Below are 12218 nucleotides of genomic sequence, written 5' to 3'. Positions count from 1 at the left end.
AAATCGCAACTGGACCTGTGTAGCTATTGTGTACATATAGCTTCTGTGTGCAAGCATCATGTCGTGTTCACCGACCAATCCCTGAGCAGCACAGCCCTGCATTTGTATTATTATGTAGTCTTACCATCTATCTACGTATCTTATACGTACAGTATATATATAGAGAGAGAGAGAGAGGAGAGAAACATATGATGGCTCCATCTGACAGGAAGGAACACCTAGAGCATTGTAGTTTTGTAAACGTTTGAACGCTCTAAAAAAGTAGTTCTAAAAGTAGTTGCTATGCGCACTTAAGCAGGTAAAATCTACTCCACAGGCTGAATACTCAGTCTCCGGTTGCGTCTCCCAAGAACCCCCGTTGCCTTGGGGATAAATGTTTTAAAAAATGGTGGGAGGACCTTTGTTCTGTAACACTCCCACCTGATAATCGGGGAGGGAATTGTGTGTAACACCAGACATGGTCATTCAGTTTTCTGAGCTTCCTGATCAAATGGTCCAAACTGTCAACTGTCATTCCTCAGGGGAAAACTCTTTAACTGCTTTATACTTACTATCACTTTTTACAATTCAAATTCAAACAGTTACAATTCGTAAAAGTTTTCGCACATCAACAAAGTCGACAGTAGCCATGTCGATACAACCGCCTCAAAGGTGGCCACCGCCCCAAACAGGTTGATGTTTTGGGTCAAATTTCTAGTCGCAGACAGTCCTGCCAAAGACTCAACAGTGTTTGATATACTGTACGCCACCCTACCCCTAGAGTCGTAACACCACTATATAACAGTTAGCACAGCTATTACACAGTTATAACAAGTTTAACATATTGAAAATAAGGTGTAATGGCCTAAGGTAGTATTGTATGAGGTCATTATTAAGACAGTGTCACTGTACGACCTTATCCAACAATAAAAACTCAAATTCCCTCTAAATTTATCTTGGAAATTTAACGGAAATTGAACGATGGCAATAACTGCTGTGCCTAAATGGGATTCGTAAAATAAATCTCTTTTTTTTTCGTAGTGAATTCAAGTTTAATCTGAAAAAAAAGCCTTGTAAAAATGTATTAACAAATAGGCTTGTTTCAAAGCCATGGTCATTTGTTTTTCAGAATTTCAATGTTCAATGTAAAAAAAATACTCACACCTGTTGCCAACTATTTCGCTAAGGGTCCAACTAAATGACCAATGTCTGACTCTGTTTGTTGTAAATCTCAGATGTGGGTCAGGTGACTCTCCCAGACCTGAAACACTTCCTGGTTTCACATACCCAAACCGAGCGGTCAAACAGTTTGAGGAGCCCGGAAGGGGTCAAAGGTCACGAGGGTTATCACATGTCTCTGTCGTGTTTGACCTGCCTGCAGCTGGCATGTTTCACAACCTTAGTCTCACGGTAAATCTGTTCCTGCTGTGTGTAGAAGCTTACATCTCACCTAGAAGTGGGCCTGTGTTAAAACAGGGTTACAGCTCATCTCCACTGCTTTTCTCAGATGACCACTTGAAAATACTGCAACTGCATATGTTTCTGGCATGTTCCTGGTATGTTTCTGGTATGTTCCTGGTCACTGGGTTTGAATTAGAGGCGCATCTTAACTACGGTTCATAGTCTAAGAGTTATTAAAATAATAATGTACGTGAGACTTATTAGTGAATGGTCAGCTGTTGGTCTGTCCTGGGGTTGACTACAGTTTTAATGCTATTCAAAGGCATTTTGTTTTTCTGAAATATGTTTTTTTTTTTTTTTCTATTATTTTTAATGTTTTATATTTACAGTATAAACTGTACATATATATATATATACCTAACTTTTGCACGCTTATTCTCAAGCGATTGATTTGAAAAGCGGAATTGAAGAAAACAAAATACAGTTGTTATTTTTATTTATTATTATTATTATTATTCCGTTTTCTGAAGAGAGAAAACAAAAAGTAATTGTGAGAGAGATGCAAAACTATTTTAAATACAATAATTTTCTAAAAAAACCTTAATCCATGAGAGGTGTATTGTATGAGTTTTTTGAATGCAAAACGTGTGAATGTTGTTGTGGAGTGATGATGATGATGAAGGTGATGATGATGATGATGATGATGATGATGAAGGGGCTCTGGGGGTTGAAATATGTGGCTAGGTTTACATTGAGCAAAGTGAATCACAATAGTTTAGTTAACACTTAACCCAGTTATTTTATCATTTAATGTTAGTTTTGCTGTTAAGATACAATGTGTATTTTGGGTAATTTTTAGTTATCTAGCATCTGCATTTATATAAAAGATATAAAAGTTAATTAAGATATGTTGTTACTTGTGGTGGGAAGCAAAGCGAAGTTGATTATGTATTTGTGTCAGAGTTCAGTCAACGAGGCACAGAAGAGGTGGAGAACTTTAATTAAAAGTGTTTTCACACAGACACTCAAACAAAACTATTTTCGGTGTAAACCTAGCCACAAACTACATCATGGAATACCAATTTTTTTAAAGGCTGTATAATCTTAAACTGCTGGCTACGAGGGGTAGTATTATATAACGTTTTTTCGTTTTTTTGCTTGCGTTTATATAACATTGTTGTAGTAGTTCTTGTACATGTGTGGAAACATCTATATACTTCTTTCTTACTAGACTGGATACATACTGTAGCACAACCAAGGACCCTTTTAACATTTAACAGACATAATATATAAACCGTTAAGTGTATGCAACAGTAGTTATTGTGACATTGTGTTTAAGAGACTAAAAAAAGCTGCAGCCTCGAAGATAGATAAACATGTGTGTAACTTGTAGAACATTGTGAAATCATTCTAACATTGTGATTGATGAAAAGCAATCTATTTTAAGTCGTATAGCTGCTAATTGTGTATGTGTTATTGTAGTGGTACTTTTTGCTTTAGGAGTAAATGGTGGTTAAATGAGGATTGAGAATACTCAGTACTAAGATGCGAAATGTTAGTTTAGAGACCACTTCGGACTTGTGATGATCTTGGCAGTTTAAGAACATTCTTTGTTGATTGTTTATTTACCATTTTATGTTTTTATCCCTTCTTTCTTACTTCTCTGTTTGGATTTTATTAGTTTGTTAGGTGTCGTAAAAAAAGAAAGAAAAGAAACTAGTATTTTCTGAAACTCAAAAAAATCAACCACAACAAATGCATGCTAGATTGTTAGAATGCTCTTTGACGTAGCAAGAGCTCGCTTTTGTGTTAGACTTTACGTCATTTACAAGGACAAAAAAAATTAAGAAAAGAAAATGCTAAAATAAACGTGGGGTGGTGAGATGTGTGTGTTTTACAGAGGGGAAACAACAAACTAACACACCAGAGTGACGTTGTCACTCTCACACTGGTCTACGCATCATGAACAGCAGGCTGACTCAGAACACAGATGTAGTGTCAAACATACAAATCAGAACCACTGCACACTAAACAGACTTGACACTTTATCAACCAATGAACACGAAAGAAATGTCAATGACCAACACATACTGCACACAAGCTCATTTTGGGTTTACGGTGAATGTGTGTGCAAAGGTAAAGCACGGCAGGAAATGGGTTTGCAAATACAGGAAATGGGTGTTGAAATACAGGAAATGGATGTTGAAATACAGGAAATGGGTTTGCAAATACAGGTAATGGATGTGGAAATACAAGAAATGGCTATGCAGATTCAGAAAATTAATATGCAAACGCAGGCAATCTGTAACCAAATACAAGTAATGGTCGTAAATACGGGAAGTGGGTCCGTCACATGGGTTCGGCATTTAAGACCTAACCACCTTTACTTTGTCAGCCAATCACAGAACAACCCAAAGCGCATTAATCCCACAATGCACTGGGGTAGATTTAACAAAACCTGGCAGGCATCACACGTTGACCTATCACAGCTTTCGTCTGTCCACACTTATCCAGATGCATTCAAACACTCCAGCGGTTAGGGTAAGGATTCATCACACTGGCTCATCACACCATCCATGACATGACCATTATATGTCCTCCCATTTGTTCACTTGCCGTTGCCTATCGACGTTGCCTATCGACGTTGCCTAGCGGCGTTGCCTAGCGGCGTTGCCTAGCGGCGTTGCCTAGCGACGTTGCCTAGCGACGTTGCCTAGCGACGTTGCCTAGCGACGTTGCCTAGCGACGTTGCCTAGCGACGTTGCCTAGCGACGTTGCCACGATATGTAGCTGGGTCAGTAGCTGTAGCTGGGTCAGTAGCGAGTGTTGACAGATGGGGGGCGCCGCTTGGGTTTCTGGGCCCCCTGGCTAATTTGTACTTGGGGCCCCAAAATTGACATCATACAGCTGAGTACGGGGTTCTGCTGTGACCAGGGCCCTTAGAATCGTCCTAATCCACCCACCCCCCCCCCCCCCTGTAATGGCATACCAGGAAAAGTGTGTTTATGTGTGCATGCGTGTGTGAGAATGAAATCGAAAGAATGAAAGGGAAAAAGACAGAGGAGAGTGTGTGTGTCGTGAGGTATTACACACGCACAGCTGAGCAGATCACAAAACCCTACCCCACACCGCCCAGTACGCGGGAGGTGGTTTGGTGTTTTTCCATCTCAGTACCTGGTAATGGAACATGTGTCGCTCTTGACGATCGCTCTCTGTCATGTGACTTTGTACATTACTCTCACGTTCCCTTCTGTGTCTCTCTCTCACTCTCATTCTCTCTTTCACTCACTCATTCTCTCTTTCACTCACTCACTAAGTCATTCTCTCTCTCACTCATTCTCAATCTCTCTCGCTCATTCTCTCTCGCTGTGTTTCCCCCTATTTTTCCCCCTCCCTGTCTTTATTTAAAAAACAGAGACATGGATGTGATCGTCAGAGAGACGCAGCAGAGTGACATTAGCATGTCCCTGTTCTACACTTATCCTCTCCAACACTTCTGATGAACCAGCCAGAGATAAGGGGGGAAATCCTGGTTTGTACTGTATTCAACTCAAACACCCAATTATGGTTAAAAGCCAGTCTGTTCTTTTTAAAAGTAAAACTTTAATGAACTGACATTAAACAATGTTATATATAAGACTGTGTGGAATATCTATGGTGACTGTAACGAGATTCCAACACCATGTGATTTTGAGGGCTGGTTAGTGTATGGAAAGACTCAAAGAGGATAAAAAGGGGTCGTTGTGACAATTTAACGGCAAAACGGAAATAGAAAAGGACCAAAAGGTCGACAACAAATGGCAGCCGTTTCTGACCCACGGTGTCGCGGAGTCAGACTGGGTCTTCCAGGTCCAACTGCCCCCCACCTGTTCTCTAGTTAATGCCCTAAAAGGAGTCCATCTCACTGGGGAGAGGCCCATCCCTCAGCCCTCTCACCCCCGGGCATTGTAATTGAACCCTGGTTCAGGAGAAAAGGGTGGTGGGAGGGGGGTGAAATTAAGCCTTCGAGTTTAAGTGATCTCGTTTATTCAAGCACCTATTGCTATGAGCTAGCACTGCTCTGCTGCATGCGTACGGAAGTGTTCATGGCAACGGAAGACCTCGTATGAGGTCAGAAAGAACCCCCGAGGGTTCCAGAAGGATGTGAAGAATCCGAAACCTTGAGGTTCTGTATAGAACCCTTTATCCGGAGGATTCTTTAACTGTCACCAAGGGATTTATAGTCACTCACTTTTATGTCTTAAGGGGGATGGGATGAAGGGAGGAGGGAACCAGCTGGGAGAAAGAGAAGGGGGGCTGGATGTTGAAGAAGGGCTCAAAGGGTTTAGGGTTTTTTATAATGGAAATGGCATGTTTCTAAACCAAGGTTGGATCATCCGTGGGGACAAACATTTCTCCTCACCCTAGATGCTAATGCTAACCCTGCCCCCTAGATGCTAACGCTAACCCTGCCCTGCACTACTGGTTGTTGGCCTCTTGGTCCCTTCTGTCCGCCTCGAAACCTGCATCCATCATCTGGTCTGTTGTTAGCAACGGTCGTTCCAGCTGATGGTATCCTGGCTGGTTGAGACAGAGGCAGAACCACGAGGACACGACCACATCTGGTCTGGCACCAGAACCACACGGTTAGCTACTCACACGGTTAGGAGGGTGAGAGGAGATGGTGTTTTGGAGAGACTTGGTAACACGGTTCTTTATGACGTAAATGGATCAGCGGAATCCAGGCAGAATAGTTTGACTTCCTTCCATTCATTCAACATCCTTAAAGGCGCATTACTAATACAATTTTGTATTATTATTTTTATTGATGCACCATTCATTGATTTAACGTTTTCTAAGTCTTTATTTTATCAAGCCATTAGTAGGAAGGAATTAAAGTTGGTAAGTGTGGTTAGGTTTTCAGGGAGGGTCTAAACTATTCATCTCTCTGCATAAATGAGTTCTGCTGCTTTGCACCAACCAAAACTGGGATCCAAAATGGCGACCGAGCCTAAATGTTGAGTGGGTTTAGGACTAACTCGTTTCTTGACATTGTGACTGTTTCTTTCCCAGTCTGAATGACCGAGAATCTGTCTGGTTAAACTGAGCACACCGCAGGTCTGGAGAGCTGTGAATTATCCTTGCTGCCCCAGAAATAGCCATGGCCTTGCCTCCTGCTAAGCAGAAACGTATTTAGGCACTAGACTGATTCTTCTCATGCCACATGCTTGACAACCTGGAGGAGCGATCCACAATGAGAATCACTCATAATAGGAACCCATGCTTTAGTTCTGTAAATATCTCACAACGGGATCAAGTTTTTTAGTTCTACAAGAATCATGATGTCATAATAGGAATAGAGTTTTAGTTCTACAGGAATCATGATGTCATAATAGGTATGGAGTTTTAGTTCTAAAAGAATCCTGATGTCATAATAAGAATCTAATCCTCAAACATGTAATCTAATTCTTGACATTAGAAGCTGAAGGGGTAGAACTGACTGTGCTTGAATTATGCAGATGTATGTACACACACATTCACACACACGCAAAAACTGACCACCAAATAAAAAACCTTACCGTCAAGGGTACAAATACCCACATGGACACAAACAAATAATTCACTGCCGGTCACACACACACACACACACAGAGAGAATGAGTAACATGTCACATGAGTTTGAACGCCCTGGATTCCTGGAGCAAGCACACAGTCTCTCCTGCCACCTCTTCCCAGTGACACCCCAAGGTTGTATAATACCACTGGACCAAACAATATCCCAGTGGAATTTTCCTCTCTCACCCCCCCCCCCCCCCCTCCGCCCTCCCTGCCCCCTCTCACTTCCTCCTCCTCCTCCTCTCTTCCCATTCTGCTGTGGGGGGAGGGGCGGAATGCTGATTGGAAGGTTGTGTGTGTGTGTGCTTGTGGTGGAGAGTGTGGGTGTGTGTCGCGGTTTGAGAGTGTGTGCGTGCTGGAATTCGTGTGTGATCTGGCCTGCGTGTGTGTGTGTCGGTGCACGTGTGGTTTGAGAGTGTGTGCGCAGCATGTGTGATTTAGGTTGTGTTTGTGTTAGCGTGTGGGTGTGTGTATGTGTGCTAGTGTGTGTGTGTGTGCTAGTGTGTGTGTGTGTGTGCACGTGTGTGTGTTTGTGCTAGTGTGTGTATGTGTGCTAGTGTGTGTGCTAGTGTGTGTGCTAGTGTGCTAGTGTGCTAGTGTATGTGTGCTAGTGTGTGTGTGTGTGTGTGTGCCAGTGTGTGTGTGGGTGCTAGTGTGTCCGTCCCCTCAGCTGGCAGGCTTCCTCCTCGCCCTTGGCCAAGCCATGCCATTCCATACCATGCACATGGCAGCTCATCAGAGAGGAGAAGCAGAGAGGGGAAAGGAGGACGATGACTAGATGAACCCAAGACTTGAGGGAACGGAGGGAGACTATAGGATGGGAAGCTTATGTAAGAGATGATGAACTTGTGTTACCTCACAGACACACACACACACACAGACACACTCCCATACAAGCTGTCTTTCTCACACACAGAGACTCTCTATTTCACCTTCCTTCTCTCTCTCTCTTTCTCACACACACGTACAAGCTCTCTTTCTTACACACACACACGCACACACACTCTCTTTTTCATACAAATACACACATTTACTATCTTTCACTCACTCACACACACACACACATGTATACATACAAGCTCTCCTTCTCTCTCACACACACAATACTCTCTTTTTCACATTCCCTCTCTCGCCCTCTCTCGCCCTCTCTCGCCCTCTCTCACACAGAAGATCCGTCTCACACACATGCACAAACACAAGCTCTCTTTCTCTCACACTCACACACATAGCCACACACTCCTTCATTGTGGAGAGCAGCTTGAAGGAGGGTGTGACAGAGAAGATAAAACAAGACTGGGATAAAGAGGAGAGAGAGGGGGAGAGAGAGAGAGAGAGAGAGAGAGAGAGAGAGAGAGAGAGAGAGAGACAAAAAGGAGAGAAAGAGAAGGCTGTTAGTTCCACATAAGCATCATCATCCTCCAGCCCTTTGCTCTACCTTTAGTAATGATAACTACAGATTACATGCCAAGCAAACCACTTCATCAACTAATTACATCCATAACATTTCAATCCCTAACAACGTAAGCTACAGAAGTACCACACCTTAACGTGTTTCCAACCAGACACGAGGACAAAGGATCTACAGTACGGATCCAAGGTAGCGAATACATCAGAACTAAATATACTATTTCATTTATTTTTAAACCTGCAATGATCTAATTACACGGAAAATCTCCAATGGATGGAGTACCCCTGACGGACCTGAACATGAGTAGAACCGTGGTTCTGTTAATAGCATTTACAGACTGCTAACAGGGGACTCTCAAAATGAGGCGTAATCGCATGTCGCTGGCGTGGCTATCTATATCTCCATGGCGATGATGTGGAACCCTGGCAGCTGACTGACTCCTACCACTGCTCTGTGTGTTGTGATGATGGCAAGCTAAATATAACGCACACACACACAGACACACAGGCACACTCACCACACGCACAAACACACACACACACACACACAGACAACCCCCTCACACACACACACACAGCTTCCTGCAACACAACACACAGGCTCATGTTGTGCCAACACATGGTTTTCACCAACCCTGCTGTAATACCACAGCCCCCATGCAGTAAAACGGTTGCATGACTTAGATCTGTGTTCAAAATAGCGGAGCTGTCAATTTCAGCTGTATTTGTGTGCACACGTGCATGACTGTGTCAATTAGTGTGTATGTGTGTGTGTGTGCTTGTGTCTGTATAGTGTTTGTGTGTGTGTGTGTGCGTGTAAAGTGTGTGTGCCTTTGTGTGTGTGTGTGTGGGAGGTGGGGAGTCTGTATAGTGCGTGTCGGGGTGTGTATGGGAGTCAGTATGCATGTGCCTATGCATGGGTGTGTGTGTCTGCGTAGCATGTGTGTGTCTTTGTGTGTGTGTGTGTGTAGGAGGGCTGCTGTATAGAGTGTGTATAGGGGTGTCTGCATGTCTGTGTGGCCTGTGCGTGGGTGGTGTGTGTGTCTGTCTGTGTGTGTGTGGGGGAACCGTGTGTGTGTTTGTACAGCTCTGCAGTGCTCTGTGTTGACAAGGCAATCCTCTCAGAACAGCAGGCTTCACTAACTGTCCCAGTCTGCACGCTCAGAGAGGAGAAGGAGAGGAGAGAGGGATGAAGGAGGAGAGGAGAGAGGGGTGATGGAGGAGAGGAGAGAGGGATGATGGAGGAGAGAAGAGAGGGATGATGGAGGAGAGGAGAGAAAGATAATGGAGGAGAGGAGAGAGGGATGATGGAGGAGAGGAGAGAGAGATGATGGAGGAGAGGAGAGAGAGATGATGGAGGAGAGGAGAGAGGGATGATGGAGGAGAGGAGAGAGGGATGAAGGAGGAGAGGAGAGAAAGATGATGGAGGAGAGGAGAGAGGGATGATGGAGGAGAGGAGAGAGAGATGATGGAGGAGAGGAGAGTGGGATGATGGAGGAGAGGAGAGAAAGATGATGGAGGAGAGGAGAGAGGGATGATGGAGGAGAGGAGAGAGAGATGATGGAGGAGAGGAGAGAGAGATGATGGAGGAGAGCAGAGAGGGGTGATGGAGGAGAGGAGAGAGGGGTGATGGAGGACAGGAGAGAGGGATGATGGAGGAGAGGAGAGAGGGGTGATGACGGAGAGGAGAGAGGAGAGACGGTGTGGAGATGTGTGTGGAGGTGTGCGTATAGATGTGTGTGTCTGTGGAAGTGTGTGTGTGTGTGCATTACTAAGCGTGAACTAATTCCTTGGTCTCAAAGCCGTGCATGTCTATTGTGACTTGAAGGGGTCATTGATTGGTAAAAACAATAACACAGAGGGGAAGTAGGGAGGGAGGAAGAGAGAGAGAGAGAGAGAGAGAGAGAGAGAGAGAGAGAGAGAGAGAGAGAGGATAAGACAGAGAGAAGCACAGAGTAAGAGAGATAAGACAGAGAGACAGACAGACAGACAGACAGAGAGAGAGAGAGAGAGAGAGAGAGAGAGAGAGAGAGAGAGAGAGAGAGAGAGAGAGAGAGAAATAAATGGTGGGGGGAGGAGAGATGGTCAATGCGCATAAATTAAGAGCTCCCTCAAAGGAGAAGGGAGGGGGAGTTAGGGGGAGGGGGGTCAAAAGGTTAAAGACCCTGCTGGAGGGATGGACTGTACTCATTGGAAAGGAAATTAAAAATCGTAAAATTAAGTTTTTGTCCTCTGTGTTGGTACAGTACGTGTGGGATGGGAAGGAGATGGATTAGGAAAGGAGGGCAGATGAGAGAGAAAGAGCGAGAGAGGAGTCCTCGTTTGTGTACGCAGGGTTACAAACTAGGTGGGGGAGGGGGGGGGGGTGGTCCCAGACTCCATCAGTCTATAAGGACCCCTTTAATATATATACTGTATATGTATAACAAAATCTAGTCTAGTCTAGCAAAATCATTTTTTATGATTACATTTTAGGGGAATCCCCCAAGACTCATGGGTCATTTCAAACTTTGAGTTTGTAAACTGGCGACCAGGAAAACACACGTTTGTCAGTCTGATGTCTGGAGAGAATCGTTCTTCAAGCACAACCCCACAACCTCACTCCATGTGACCACAAACACTCTCTCTCACACACACACACACAAACACTCACTCACACACACACACACATGTATATTCTCTGTCACAGATTCCACCACCTCCAACAGTAATCTCAACATTCCGACCCTTTTGTTATGTAACCATGACAATCTGGTCCCGATGCCAGTTGGCTGCTTCGACCTTGAGGGACGGAAGCATTACCCGGAAGCTTTCAGTAATGAACAGTCTCCCTCCAACCCTGGGTGACAAGTTCATCTATCACAACACTGCAACTGTGTTCACCTCCACCTCAGTGTAGCGTGTGTGTGTGTGTGTTGAAGGCCAAAGATTACGTCACAGGAGTGATCAAGTGTTTTTTTGCAGGCATCTATCCACCCCTCATCCATCCATCTATCCACCCCTCATCCATCCACACCTCATGCATCCATCTAATTCTTCCGTCCACCCTCCTCCCTCCCCTCCAGCTTGCAGAGAGGTTATAAATACTTGGATGCAAACGCATCCTGCTGCTATGCAGGCAGCTGAGACGTGCATCTGACCCCTGGTGGCTAAAACGTGAAGTGCACCCTCTCACCTCCGGTCTGAGCATGCGTTTCAGGGGTGATTAATATTTAAAGTGTGTGAGTGTGTGTGGACGAGAGAGAGAAAGGGAGTGGATAAAGAGAGAGAGAGAGAGAGAGAGAGAGAGAGAGAGAGAGAGAGAGAGAGAGAGAGAGAGAGAGAGAACAGCTTGCATGGCTTCCCATTCCAAGGCCCCAAACAGCTGTCATTGAACTCCAAATAACTATTTCGAGCCCCCCCCCCCCTTCAGTCTGTAATTCATACCACATCCAGTCAGCCAAATCTAAAGTAGCCTAACAGAAACTGATATGCTGTTGTTTCGTTGTCTCAGCTCGTCTTAGTGATGGATTGTCACCCCACTTCCCACACTGTCACAGGTAGCAGAATAACCTCACATAAAAACCGCATTTTTCATAAGAATGTCAGACTCGTTGCGTCAGTGTGTGTGTGTGTGTGTGTGTGTGTGTGTGTGTGTGTGTGTGTGTGTGTGTGTGTGGTTTTCTGGTTTAGGTACAGCGGAAAATAAAAGTCCCTGAACCCACGCATAGTTAAATGAGATTCTGGTGAGATGTGCATATTTCTGATCTCAGCTAACGGCCACCTGATTAAGAGATAGAGATGTGGGAGAGAGACATTGAAATAAAGACAAAGCGAGAGATAGTGAGAGAGGTAGA

This window comes from Hypomesus nipponensis, chromosome 25 (assembly GCF_054491055.1).
Source record: "Hypomesus nipponensis isolate SF chromosome 25, ASM5449105v1, whole genome shotgun sequence".
NCBI classification, from domain to species: domain Eukaryota; kingdom Metazoa; phylum Chordata; class Actinopteri; order Osmeriformes; family Osmeridae; genus Hypomesus; species Hypomesus nipponensis.
Note: the sequence above shows the minus strand (reverse complement) of the source record.